Consider the following 14988-nt stretch of genomic DNA (forward strand, 5'->3'; position numbering starts at 1 on the left):
GCAAATATCCAGAGTGTGTAAGTTTTTTTCTGGTTTGTATTTTATTCCCTTGTTCTCCTTCCATTTCACCTTTACTAGTGCAAGAGAAGAGAGTACAAAGGTAGCAAATAATCTAGCTAGCTAGATGCATAGGTAGGTATCTTGCAGTAACAGGGCTGTATATATGACTTAAGTTAATCAGGCCTGTTGAATTGCAATGTAGTTTTCAGATTTCCTCCCATAAACCCAGCACATGCCAGACTCAGTCCCTGTGACTGACATGCCGTGCTGAAGGCCCTCACACATCTGTGCACAGGCAGCTGATGGTACAGTGTGACATTATTTGCTGCCCAGCCAAAAGAATGTATTCCTGCTCCACCTCAGGTAGTTAAGTAGGTTCACAGGCTCTCTGAGCTGTGTCCCAAGCAGAATATGGCCAGATGACAAGCTTTATATGCGTAAATGCATCTGCCAGAACATTTTTGTATTTTTTGTGATGAAGAATCTGATAAATTCATGATAAAAACATAGAGAGTAAGAATTTGATACTTGGTATTGTCAGGGCACTGTACAACTTTGCCATTCATATGCATTTATAAGAAGATAAGATCTTGCTACTTTAGTTGTACTGGCCCTGTGAACTCTCATGATGTTGCTAGGTCAAATTCTGGTATGACAAACCTTAGCAAAGACAAAACTTGGTCTTTAAGAATGTATGTCAAGTACCCATAATATCAAGGAAGGAAAATTCTAAATGTACAAATGTAGTTTTATTACACATCTGTTATGCAAATAACATTCACACACCACTTATTCTGAAGTTTAAATATATGAAAGTAGGAAATGAGAAGTTAATAACAAAACCAGAAGTCAGTTAGAAACTAACTTTCTCCAACACCAAGTACCAACTTTTTTAAAGCAGGTAAAAGAGTTAAAAAAATTATTGAAATGTAATTAATTGTTTTAAGTGTAAAACACTCTTTAATAGCAACTGGATTATTCTTATTTTTCCCTTATAACAAAAGAACATGGACTGCAGAATATTGCTCATGTAACTGGGCCATGCAGTTTGGAACTTAATGGATTTGATTGTGGTTTATGTAAGGTGTTGCAAAATCATCACAATGTGCACAATATAAAGAATTTCATAGAACCTTGTCTATTATATTTATTTCTATAATCAGCAAAATAATATCCAGCTAGGCTAAAAAACGATCCACCCAGAGCTACAAAACTGCTGCTACCATCATCTCAGTTTTACAGCAGACCTTGGGGCTTACAGTCCTGAGTCAGTCAGGGACATCCATGCTGGTCTGAGAAGCATGTGTAACAACACAGTGTGGAATTTCCAATAACACATCCAGTATAACTTTGCCATTATTTAGCTCCATATACAAAACAGTCTTAAATTACTTAAAATCCAGAACTCAGTACCACTCAAGAGTTAGGCAAACACTGTAAATCTTGTCTTTTACAGAAGGCAAAACGATCCAAAGATGTTGGACTCACCCACCACAGTGGCAGGGCAAAGAACAGTGCTTAGAAGTGAAACAACTACTGACTGCTACCATTACAATTAATTTCATTTTGCAAACTGCTTCTACCACTTCAAGTCTCACCATCAGTGACGGGGTCACTTTTTAAAATCAAAGATTGATTTCTTTCATCTCATTGAATCACAGGAACTGGATGAAATTATCAAGGATATAGGAAGAAATAAAAAAAGTAAAACCGATCTCCCACACTTTTGATTTTTTTGAGCTTATTTCTGCTTTTGGAATGTAACACAAATGAGTAAAGGTGGATAACACTCTAACAGCTAAGCATTTAAAGACTTCTAATAACCTAATACTCACTAATACTAATACTAAATACAGATACCAACATAATATGCACTAAAGATACACACCTTCCCGAGTAGGCACACTAACAACATTAACGTAAAATGCTTTTAAGGCCCAAATGTTAGATGTCCTTGCCTCTAAAAACTGGAGTTGGTTTTCAAGACTTATCAGTCTGCGTAGATGTAGATGTTCAGACAGTATTAAAACACAAACAGTCTACAATCTAAAAGGCAAACCTAGAGACACTTGACTAGGTGAACAGGTGTTTGTCAGGAAACCAAAGTTTTTGATGTAGGTCTTGCACCACTTTCACACCGCAGTGCTGGTTAGCCAAGGCCTCAGAACTGCCATGGATGGCAGCGGCTGAGCGGCAGGGCAGGACAGCTGGGGAACCCAGCACAGCGACAGCAGCAGAGAAATAACCATATCTCGTGGTCTCCAAGGCAAATCTACCCCTTCCCCACTGATTCCCTAGGAATCACATATTCGAGCACACATGAAAAGCTCCCGGCAGGAATCCTATCTTTAATAAATTAACAGCAGTGTGATACTGTCCTTTTCCCGAGATTATCTTTAACATGACATCGTTTCATCTCTCCCACTTCAGCTGCACCCTGTTCATACAGCGGGGAGCAGCCTGGGAGCACATATCCTGGTATCTGCACGCCACTGCCAGCTTCTTTAAAGAGAGAAAACTAAACCTCTTCGGCTCAAAGTATCAGACTAAGATCCTTTAAGAAAAAAAAAAAAAAAAAAAAAAAAAAGAAATCGACAGAAAAGTGCCACTTCGCACTAATACACCCGATAACCAGAAAAACCACAATCAGACCAGCTGATAAGAAGACGAGCCGATGTTTCTCTGGTTTGGGAAAAAAAAGGGGAGCTGCCTAATACTGAGCAGAGAGGCTCCGGCTCTCCCATTTCACCTTCCCCGGCACCCGGCGAGGCGCCCGGCGGCGCGGCCGTTTCTGTACTTCAACAGGCTTCAAGTTACGCCGCAGCCCCCCCCGGGGCTCGGCCGCCACTCCCCGGCCCGCGCCGCGCCCGGCGGACGGAGGGTCGGGCGGGGGTGTCCGCACAAACCCTGGGCCGCGGCCGGCCCGCGCCCTCCCCGGCCCCGCCGCGGCGGCCCCGCTCACCGTTCTCTGGCCGCCGTCGCGGAGGGCTGCGGGGGCGGGGGCAGGGCGGCCGGGCGGACAGGGGCGGCCCCGCGGCTCGGCCCCGCGGCTCGGACCGGCTCACACGTCAGCCCGCGCCACGAGACCCGGATCTGCCGGCTCCCGGCGGCGGCGGGGCCGGGGCGGCGCCGCACGGTTCCACCCCCCGCTCCCGCCCCTCCGCCCGGCACGGGAGCCTGAGCTCTGCTGTGAGCGGGGGCAGCCGAGTCCCAGGCCGCGCTGTCCAGGCCGGGCTCTGGGGCTGCGGTTGCGCGGCGTGCCGGGCGGCCGCAGTGCCGAACAACGCGGCGGCCATAAAATAAAGCTCCAAAAGCTCAGCGCGGAGAGGACGCAGGGACGGGACTGCTGTGGGGCAAGGTGTGCCTGCGGGTCTGGCACAGCCCCCGTGGCCAGGGCTCCGCGCCCTCGTCACAAGCACGGTCGCTTCGGCCGCTTGGCCCCAGCCACCCCCACCGAAGTACGAGGGAATTTACAGTGTAGTTTCTCATCTTGAAATCTAAAGCCTGCTCAGGAGCTCGTGACTCACGAGCCTCTAAGCAATTAAAGCATCCATGAAAATAAGTATTTAGATGCTGTGAATGAAGTAAGAAAGGAAAATCAGATTGTGGCTTCTCTTTCAGCCAAGGAGAGGGAGTGTCATGCTCCCAATACAGAAAGATGGACCACATCCTGTCTTGAGGACGCTGATACCATACAATAATGCAGTGTGGCTTATACAGAGAAGAAAATCTTGTCCTCCAATATTTCCAAGGCTGTTCTACCTCCTCCAAGCCATGTAACAAGGACAAGTACTTCAATTAGAGTGAGAAAGGACGGTTGGATAGAAGTTGCAAGTGCTCGCGGGCTGATACCTCTGACCAGTTCTGCATAGTCTCGTATGACCCACATATGGCTCTTTTCATGACTATTTGCAGTTGTCCTGGGGTTTTCAAGCATCCTTTCATGGCTACAGCTTTTTTTCCAAAAGTTTTTCCTAACTTTGGGTGTCTAGCCTATGTTACTTTGCCAAGTCTTGGATGCACTGCCAGTTGGCAGCCTTGCATGCCCAACCATCACTGGTGTATGGAGCCACATTTCTCTGAAAGATGCACATAGAGTAATTCTGCTCAGTTAGGGCTAGTCCTGGACATACCCATTCCACCGCTGAGAGGCAACAGGAAGGCTGTCTTTGGCAATGCCACACATGTGGTGACCATGGGCTGGCCAGCCATAGCTGGGATCCACCTGGGGCAATGGAAAGCAACACCCTGAGTTCGGGGATATTGTATTAAGTTAGGGAGAGTTAAAGTTAGTGTTGGATCATGGAAGTTACTATGTTAATATGGGTTATATTGTCGTTCATAATTGTTTAGAATATTTCTAGAAAGTTTGAAGCTAGTGTATATAAGTGTATATAAGTTGGACCCTTTGTTCAGGGTATTAGTGTGTGGCTGCATTCAGGAGCACTCCCGTGTTAAGATTTAAGGACCCTCGGATTTTCCACCTAAGAGCCGTCACCCACTCTTTTCTTCCACGCTAACCTGTCACAATTGTTGCCTCTCCTTGCAAGTGTGGGCTGTCCAATGCAACACACACAGTCCTGACTTGCTGTGGATCTTGCCTCTCCTTTCCCATGTTTCAGTCCTTTCTATTGTCTTAGCGCCCAACTAAGCAGTGGCAATACTGAAAAGGAAGGCAAGGCACTGACACAAAGCCAGGCCATCACACAAAAAAGCTAAACTATGCAGAACTTGTATCATCTTGTTTACCTCAATCCAGGGAACTAACCCTCTGGTAAGGCACCAGGGATGCTAAAACTTATCTTTAATTTGGAAGTATGAAACTATATCCCTACAATGTTTCCTGGGAGAACAGGTTTCTTGACAGCCTGTTCAAGAGTTTGGACTGCAATAGGAACCATGAATATCAGCAATATCAAGGTACACTTGGCTTGAAGTATACTTTGGCTGTCCTGGCCAAACACTAAGCTAACCTAGACAACAGTGTCAGAGGGTAGTCATAGGAAGAATGTTCAACTGTTCACTGCATCCTTCCTTCCAGCTCTCCCTCACCCATTCTCCTAACCCTTCACCAGGAACAAGCAAAGGCAGCTCCTCAACACCATTAAGTAGTCCTGCCTATCTGTCTCCCACACCTCATACACAGGGCTAGCCATTGTTCTAGAAAATGGATCTGAGATCCTGAAATCCACAAACCAGACACAGCTTACCATGAGTCCTGACTCAAACAAGAGAGGAGAGAAAAGCCAACTGCACCAATAGCAGAGAGGAGAGTTCCTCCTGCCAAGCTAAGGCAGGAATGCTGAACACTTCTATTTTCTTGCCAAACAGCACTTGGACAAAGTCAAATAGTAGTTGCTAAAATGATAACAGGCACATTTGGAGGAACCATTGAAACTGATAAGAGAATCTCAGTGATTCATTCTTGGAGAATGGAATTTGAACAGTCCTAGAACTGGAAGGGCAAGACTAAGTGAGCAGGACCAGCAGCATGAGATGCCTTGTCAGAAACAATATGAACCTGCAATGAGTTTATATAGGAGAGGCAGGAGCTGAGAGTGATGACAACAGAGTGATCTACAAAAAACAGTATGCAGTGTTGGCACAGCTAGAGCTGGGATGTCTTCCTCACTTTAAGCCAATTGCAGACCTCAGTGCATAATATCTTTCTGGCTCATTTCTCACATCATCCCACCCATAATGTCTGGTAATGTCTTGAAATTGTCCCTTGAAGAAGTGTGCAAGCAGCACCACTTGGCTGACCAGCCAGCCCTGCTGGGTGAGATAAAAGCTACCTCTCCCTACTCTCATTCCTTCACCCCATGTTGTTGCTGCAAAGCTCAGCATATCTGAAAATAGTTTTACATATCTGGTCTCAGCAAAAAGCTGATGGTTTTTCCCAGTATCCTGCATTATTTGCACTGCCTTTTGACAGCAAAATAGCAATTTTTTTTCTGATTTTTTTTCTTTGTTCAACATATACATTTCCATTGGCATACTTATAAATACGGGAAGCTGATGGGCCTAATGAAGGATGGATTTGTGAAAGGTTTATCCTCATGTATGAAACTTCAGAGGATGAACTGTCAGGGAGGAGGGACAGGCAACAGGAACCACAGAAAGTAGAGACTAGGAGCAAGAGAAACAATGCATAAGCTTACTGCTTTCAAATCAGCAAGAACATACAAGTAAGCAGAAAGTAGCTGAGTATCTTACATAAAACATTCTGCCAGAACATCTCCCAGAATTTGGCCCTCCTGGTTCTCACGGGCAAATGAACAAGCCATAGCAGGCACTGATTCTGTCTCAGCTTCCTACTCCCAGGCTTCAGCCATCTGCTCCCCCTTACACTCACAAATTCAGTGCACAATACAGCAATAAAACAAGATCCTGATATGGAGACTATTTTCGGACTCACTCAATGAAGTCTCCATTCTGGCAGTCAAACTATGATGAAAACAGTGATGACTTTATGAACAAATCCATGAGATGCATTCAAAATCAGCTAGTAGTAACAAGGACAGAATAGTCCACTGATTTTGGCACACTAAAAGCATTGTGCTGCCCACTGCCAAGTTAAAACTATGACTGCAACTCTGATTAAAGGGCAGAGGATGGTAATATTCCTTCTACCAAAACCCTGTACAATGGAGGAGGGTGGAAGTTGAGCAAAACTTACTATGACACTCTCTATATTTATCATCTGAAAGTAGTGTGGGTTGGGCATTTTGTAAAGCAATAGGTAGGTGTCACATCCCACATCACAGTGCTAGCTTTCAACCTTTCTACCCCAATAGGCAATGGTTAAGTAGGAGTCATGTTGGTGATCTAACTTGCCAAATAATGAATGAGCTTGTTTGCAGACACCCAAGAACATTACTTTTCCCATTATGAAGTTGTTTTCCTGCTGATGTACTTCTCATCTTTGCTGCATAAGTCATGTCACTAGGCATTGCATTGCTGACATCCAGGTACTCTATGGAGAGGAAATTGTTCATTGCACTCTGTGCAGTTTCGTCAGACCTGAAAAATGACCTAGAAATGGGGCGAATCCTCCTAATGTAACTCCTTTTCTGTCTGAAAAGAGCTCCTCTTTTCTTGTATACATTTCATAATAAGTAGATAATGTTATTCCTAGAAGGAATCTACAGGAAACTCTGCTGCAAATTTTGATGCCAAAGAACCATTCAGAAGAGGTCTGCAAAATGGCCTGAAAATGGCACCTAGGAAGCAGAAAGGAAAAGTTAATTAAATACCATTATAGTATCAAGGTAAGAGAGGCCTTTTGGCAGCAACAATGGGATTTTTGGAAAGGGAAATCTAATTTGGGAAAAAGAAGCCAAGTCCTTAGAAAAGTTGCCTGCAAGCATTCCTAGAATTCAGCTGGGTTGGCATCTTACAAAGGTCTGGAGAATTGAAAAGCACTTTGGGACACTAGGCAGCAAGCCTGTGAATTGGCTGGCTCAAAGACTATAGTGTGTACTTATGTTAATTTAACCAATATTTACTCACGTAATAACCACTGAACCAAATTTATACTGACAGATTTTCTGTCAATGTGCAGATCTAAACTTAAACACTCAACCACAATTGTCAGAACTCTCAGAAAAAATATGGCTCAGTGGAAACAAGAAACTCCATTGAAATTGTCAGAGGATCTGTGGAGGATCATTCGTGCTCCTGAAGCATCAACACACCGACACAGACTTTCGTGATCAATTAGCCACAGTCTAGGGAAAATGACCACAAAGGATTGCTGCAGTGCTGCCAGACCACAGCTGCCCAGTGAAGTTTTCCAAACTAGGAAATGGATGAAGGGAGGGGATGAAATTGAGGGGATGACAAGTATTATATTACACTTAACTAGAATAATGACTAGTAATTTAGAGTAACTATGAAATGCAAGCAGGCCAATTGCTTACAAGGTCAGGCATGCAAAAATCAATTTAAAAATAGAGGATTAAATCCTGAGCCATCAAATTGTTAATGATAACACTCACTGGTAAAGATACACCATCTGAATTAGGCTGAAATGGTTCTGTAGTGTTAGAATAGTATGTTCTCAGTAACCACATAAGTTAATAGTCCACTAAATTTCATTGATAATTATCCAATCAGTATTTGGAACATTATTTTGTAATTGCTTTGGGCAATCCCCTCTAAAAATGTGGTCTAAGTGAACCAACACTGCTTTGACCTTAAAAATTGTTTTTTTCCTCTGGAGCAGATTGTAGAGGCTTTCTCACAAAGAAAATATGAGAAACAGAATGAACTGCTTCATAAGCAACTGTAGTTCACATAAGCTATCTGCAGCCATAAATTTACCAGCAGCTAACATTGCTATATTCATCTGAAAACTGCTGCCACTCGGGAAAAACGCATCTCATGTCACCCTCTCTGTTCAAAGCCATTTCAGCATTTAGTCTCAAAATGCCTCTGAACATGAGTCAGAGTCCTCAACTGTTACAGTTCTCACAGACTTGAAATAAAAATTAATCCCCGTTCATTTCCAAGTGAATGCCTAATAGAAGAAGCTATATCTGATAGACAAACCACAAGCTAAAATGCAAGCAAGCAGATTTGATATTAGGTGCAGAAGTGAGAAAATGAAAACAAGATCCCAAAGGATTTTTTAAAACACTTTACTACATATAACTAAGAAGCAGCAATAAGTTCAGATTTTCTGGTCATGAACTGAGAATTACACTGATCTGAAAGGGATATATGCAGTTTGCAGTTAGTATTAAGCACTTGGTATATGACTGAAATTTAAGAGTACCATCCATTGAAAAGCCAAGGCATTATTTACTAAGAAAAAAGATATGATAAAAAGAAGACATTTCATGTGTCACTGAGGAGGTGTATCAAATGTATAAGTCTGCCAGTCAGTGCTTGAAGATATGTACTCTATCACATAAAATATGGTAGCATCTCTATATGGACTACAGAGAACTAATTCACATTATTGGAAAAAAATCTGATCTGTTATCACTGTAAGCGATATTCTCATTTCTGTAGCACACTCAACCATACTTTTTACTTTGGATATTAGAACATGAGTATTGACAAGTGTGCAAGAAATTACTGTTCTCTTAGCTGGGCAGGTTCTCTGTAGACATAATGCAAGGGTTTTAACTTGTGCACATTTGCTTTTTGAACAATTTTTGCTTGAGGATGTGGTATGATGCAGCTGGATGTTTGCTGTAGTATGTCACACCTTTTGAAGAGGAGCTGTAAACCCTACAAGTGGTTTAGTGTAAGAAAATTCCGCTTTACAGAACTTGACAACACTGTCTGGTCAGGAAAAAAGAATTCTTCTGTAGTATACTCTCAGCAAGTTTGCTGACAGCACCAAGCTGAGTGGTGCAAACAACACACTGAAGGGAAGGGATGTCATCCTGAAGCACCTTGAGAGACTTGAGAGGTGTGTCTGTGTGAAGCTTATGAAGCTCAACAAGGACAAGTGCAAGGTCTTGCACATGGGTTAAGGCAATCCCAAGGACAAATACAGGCTGGGAGGAGAATGGATTGAGAGTAGCCCTGCTGAGAAGGACTTGGAAGTGCTGGTGCATGAGAGACTTGACATGATCTGGCAATATGCACTTGCAGCCCAGAAAACCAAGTGTATCGTGGGCTGCACCAAAGTGTGGTCTGTAGGTCAAGGGACATGATTCATCCCCTCTACTGTGCTCTTATGAGACCCCATATGGACTACCATATCCAGCTTTGGGTCCCACAACATAGGAAGGACATGGACTTCTTGGAATGAATCCACAGGAGAGCCACAAAGATGATCAGAAGGATCACCTCTCCTGTGAGGAACAGCTGAGAACTGTTCAGTTTGGAGAAGAGAAGGTTCTGGGGAGACTTTATTGTGTCCTTCCATTACCTAAAAGGGGCCTACAAGAAGGGTGGAGAGACTTTTTACAATGGGTTTATTAGGATGAAATTTTTTACTGTGAGGATGATGAGGGACTGGAACAGGTTCCCCATAGAAACTATGGTTGCCACATCCCTGGAAGTGCTCAAGGCCAGGGCACTGAGTAACCTCATCTATTGGAAGGTGTCACCCATGGCAGGGGATTGGAAGTAGGTGATCTTTAAGGTATTTTTCAACCCAAACCATTCTATAATTTAATTGAACTCACACTTCACTGTTCATAAATTTTGCAAGAACACCACACTGATTGAGGGAAACCATTTTGGTATTTGAAAGTGTGAATTTACATTTTTGGTGTTTAAACAGATTTTTGTGGTTACCTTTTGTTAAGCTACTAAGGTAATCATTAGACATAGATGATGTCTCTAAAACTGAAGGTAATTACTGAAAAAAAAGATGGAAAGATTGGAAGCTGAAGCTATATTAAAGCAGAAGCCCAACTCCTTTGTAGAGAAAATACTGAGGGAGCCAGTCCCTTCACAATGGTGCCTAGTGACAGGACAAGAGCTAAACATAAGAAAACACTTTATTCTGATACTAACTGAACATTGATAGAGGTTTCCCAAAAGGGCTGTGCTGTTTCATATCCATAGAGATATCCAAATGGACATGGCCCTGGCAAGGCAACCTGCTCTGGCTGACCCCACTTTGACAGGAAGGGTGGTCTAGATGATCCCAAGAGGTCTCTTCCAACCTTGACCCTGCTGTGATTCTGTGATACTGTGCCAGTCAAGAGGGAGCCCAGGAGGAGATACACCTGCACAGCACTTTCACTGCAATTTCTGTAGGAGTAAAGTTATTTGGAATGAGTGATATTAAGATACAGGGATAGTATAGCACCTATAAATATGTCTGCTGGGAGAGTTAATATCTTTTATCTCTGCTCTGTGTTTGGGGAAGGGACCAGCAGCATAATATCACAACACTCCTAGGACTAAGAGTTAGAATCTGTAAAATCAAGAGACAATCATATAGCATTACTGAATACTTCCCAGTATGACTAACCTCTGTTTGGGCAAAGAAAGATACAGTCTAGAATACTGCCTTTAAAAGCTACTTCCAATTCACCATGTGATCTTTTTGCACTGTCAGAAAGATGGGAAAGCTGTAACGGGGAATTTTATGAGATGGATTATACTTCAATGAAACTGCTATAATTGCTACCCTTCATCTGAGACAAATGTTCAAGACAAGGAACTCCTTACATCTAAACTAGATCTTCCACATAAACAAAGACATATGCTACTGCTGAAAAGACAGACACACAGAATAGTAGCGATTTTCTCAATACTTCTCTGTGAAACATTGCGTACTTGGCAGAAATCCAGAGACCAGAGAAATGGCTTGTATCTGCTGTGTTCAGGGAAACTGTACATTACTCAGTACAGGACACTATTTGAGCCTTGTTTGTTTAACCTGACTTTATCCTCAATGTTCTCTAATAAATTGCCAGGTGCAGTGTTCTTGCTAGCCACGTGGACAAACTGAAGACAATCGGGTTAGGAAAACAACAAATCAGATTGTCCTGACTTCTATTCTTGAATTGATCCTTACTGGTTTCTATGATTTGAAACCTGATCAATTAACTTTTTTTACAGAACTATGGTGCTAACACTGACTAGTGATTTAAACTTAAGGATTTAACTCTAAATTATCATTCTACTGTAGTAAGATCAATAGAAGAACTTGGCGGTTTTTTCCTAATACAAAATTGTTCTAGTCTCCAAAATGCACCTGTTTTAGGATGGTATCAATATATCTGCAACAACAGAGCCTGATAAGTTACCCATCTGTCACAGCTGAGCTTTTTCTGGATGATTTCTGACAAACTTCACTCTTTTGTAAATTTTTGTTGTAGACAGTTCCAAAAGACTTCCATCAGTTGTGGATTTGCTGCCCATCATAACAGATTATACTGTAGTTTAGCAAAATTAATTTAATTTATTTTTAATTTAGCAAAAATGTCATTAGAAGTAAGTTGAAATTCTAGATACAATTTTCAAAAAGCCTCAGAATCAAAAATTGCTGGATCAAGCAATAATTACTGAATTTAAGAGCTCCAGATTGCTTTTTTATTATTAGTTCTACCCTTCAGGATCCCTAGAAGTCCCATGCTTTACAAAACAGAGAGACCATTGAAGGAATTCTTAACAATTGATACACAAATCTTATTGGAGTATGTTGTCTCTGTGGCTTGGCTTGTAGTAGTTTTCTGATTTTACTGCACATATTCTTGTATTATACTATGGTTATTCATACATCTTTAATGCATATTCTTTTATAGCTGGAAACCTTTTTTGAGGTGGGACCACCTCATAAGACTATTCATAAAACTATTGCCTGCAGGAGCTTAATCCATCTCTGCAGCCTGTGTTGATGGCTCTATGTCTCAGGTTATGTACATTAAGAGGAAAAGTGTCCACTCTCATCCTTTTCTCCAGGGAAGACACAGCAGTGATGCAGATTAGTTTGCAACATAAACTCCCTGAATAAGTGCTGCCTATCTGCTCAAAGGAAAACACAGAAAGCCAGTTGGAGCCATCCCAGAATCACAAATATGATATATATGCTAGGAGTTGGACCACTTTATACAGTAAGCTTCCTAGCACTCTTAACTTATCTACACTGTTAGGAATATGAAAATATTTTAGCAATGATGACCACTACCAAAAAAAGTGGGTTTATTTTTAATTTATTCTGAATTCTCATGTTCATTCAATTACTGCTTCACAATTTTTTGCTGCTCCAATTTTAATTACAAACTCAAATGTCCTAATGAGAGACACTAACTCCACCCCCTAAACAATCACTTCAAAATATTAATGCCATTTTATCATCTCACTTACTTGCTGCATTTAGGTACTTCCCTGGCTACCATTGCACTGAACAACAAAGTTAAATTTTTAGCTAAAAGGTCTGATATACTTCAGTCCTGATGACTTTTAGGAAATGGAGGTTTACTGAATATAAGTCTGGAACTGATTTTAGCTCCTATAGTGATTAAAATAGGAGCAATTGTTATTCAGTCACAAATTCTAAGGCCATGAGGAGAAGATAATGTCCAGTTGGCCTTTTGAGGCAGATCTAACTCCTTTTGGTACCTTTCTATGAAAGAAAGATCACAATATTTAATTAAATAAAGTTACATAGATTTGATAACATCTAAAAGTTATTACATTAATAGATGATAATACAAAATACTTAAAATGATACAAATTCTTCACTCAAGGTAGAAAATGTTTTTTGAGTGGACAACAATATACCAGCAACATAGTATAGTGACTAAATTCTTTATACCATTGGTCAGATCCTCTCTTCCCTTATAACTCTAATATTCATAAAACTACTAATAAAGCCATGTTAAGTTGTGAAATCTATTTCTTTACTCACAGCTTACTTTCATTTTGAAAGGATCCTCAGAAAGACTCCTAACTTCTTTTTGTAATAGCAAGAAAGGAGCACAGTTTTACACCTTTTTCTTTATAAGAAGTACTTCTAGCTCCCTGTAATCAACTTGTCAGTCTGTGCCTGCCAAATTTTCAATGTAGATGCCTGATCATTAAGAATATGAATCAACTTGTGAGCTCCTGCAAAATACAAGAACTATTTCACAGCTGAACCTAATTTTTCCCTCCTCTTTTTTTTTTTTGTTTCCTTCATGAAGCCGTAAGAATTGACCTTGGACCCCAAGGTGTATGTACCATCAGCTGAAAATCACTCCTCCACAAAAAAGTGGAAACTTAAAACCCCAGTAATTTTGCTAACAGACTCAAAAGCATTGTGTGTCTTTGTATCTAGGTTTTCCTACTAGAAACATCAGATTCAGCTGTAACATTAATTTAGAAGATATTGGCAGACCAATATCAAATTAATGAGAAGTCCAGGGTGATTTCTACTAATAGCCCTTAACAAGTGAAGGACAATAGGGTGTTATTAAACTACGAAAAAATTCTGCACATTCATTATTTAATGAAAAATTTGCTATGCCATAAATTGTTTTCTGACGTAACTCCACTAATTCAGATGAATCGCATCATATGAATTCAACCTGAGTGACTTCACTCTAATATTTAGAACACTTACTGCCTTTTAATGCATATATATTTCATCTGCTAACAACAGGAAAATTGTAATTTGGTAAGCGCAGGCATCTCAAGTGAATACTTTCTCTCTGTTCCTGAACACCAAATTTTTTGGCATTTCTGCCTACAGAACTCGTACAAGTTTTTCATCAACATCTTTACAGGCAAGGCTGGACAAAACAGTGACAGTACCTTGAGCTATTTGTAACGCAAGGAAAGCTTCCCAAAGGAGGGAGCCGTCTCAGCCGAGCAAGGCAAACTGCTATGTTCCACCCAGGAGAGGGCACTCTTACACCTGGCCACGCAACCGAACATGGACACCTATAGGAGGAACAGGAAAGTTGACATCTTTAAACTCGGTCAACTTGCACGACCAGTTAGTTATTTTTATGATAACGCTAATCACAGGTCAGTTGAATCATCCAGAGGCTGCCACAGGAAAACAATATGACTGACAATAAACGTACACGCTAATTTATTCTTAGTCTCCAAAATGTGCCGAGTGATATGCAGATAAAAACCACAATTCCTGCATTTCTCTGCTAAAAGCTGGGATCACAGAGAGCTGTAGGTGTACCTTTCGCGGAAAATGAAGGTTAAATTTAGAAATAACCTGGGTTTATGAATATAAATTGTTGCCTTTTTAAAAAATAAAGCACTATTATAAATGAGTATACAAACATTTTAATGCAAAGTGCATATAACTCAGCTCGTAAAGTTAATCCTTATATGGACATCTCATGAAATAAATAAAATAAGAATTAAAAATGCTGCAGGTTTAACCCCTGTTTCTAAAGGGATTGAAATCAATATACATATCTCTTGAGACAGCTTTCCTCTCCAATAAGTAATCCTCCAGCAACAAAGAGAGAAGATCAAGCCTGACATTTTTGATTTTTCTAAACTAAAGCCAAGATGAGGAGGTGGTAGTTTTGTTATGCAAGAAATAAAACAGTAAAAGAGGAA

At 41.1% G+C, this 14988-nt stretch overlaps 1 protein-coding gene across 4 annotated transcripts in view; it reads right to left on the reverse strand.

Moving 5' to 3' along the window:
* The window catches only part of SMIM14 (small integral membrane protein 14), a 56232-nt gene that overhangs the window by 37795 nt on the left and 3449 nt on the right, over positions 1–14988 (reverse strand). For 2 of the 4 annotated variants that reach the window (XM_023925339.2, XM_023925338.2), the window contains one exon: positions 14215–14343. The exons of 1 other annotated variant lie outside the window; for it this stretch is intronic. The gene's annotated coding sequence lies outside the window, so the exon portion shown is untranslated. Of the gene's footprint in view, positions 1–2962; positions 3115–14214; positions 14344–14988 lie in introns of those variants that run through there. One more of the 4 variants, XM_086888564.1, reaches the window with a different exon arrangement.

The sequence above is a fragment of the Cyanistes caeruleus genome, chromosome 5 (genome assembly GCF_971803275.1).
Source record: "Cyanistes caeruleus chromosome 5, bCyaCae1.hap1.1, whole genome shotgun sequence".
Lineage (NCBI taxonomy): Eukaryota > Metazoa > Chordata > Aves > Passeriformes > Paridae > Cyanistes > Cyanistes caeruleus.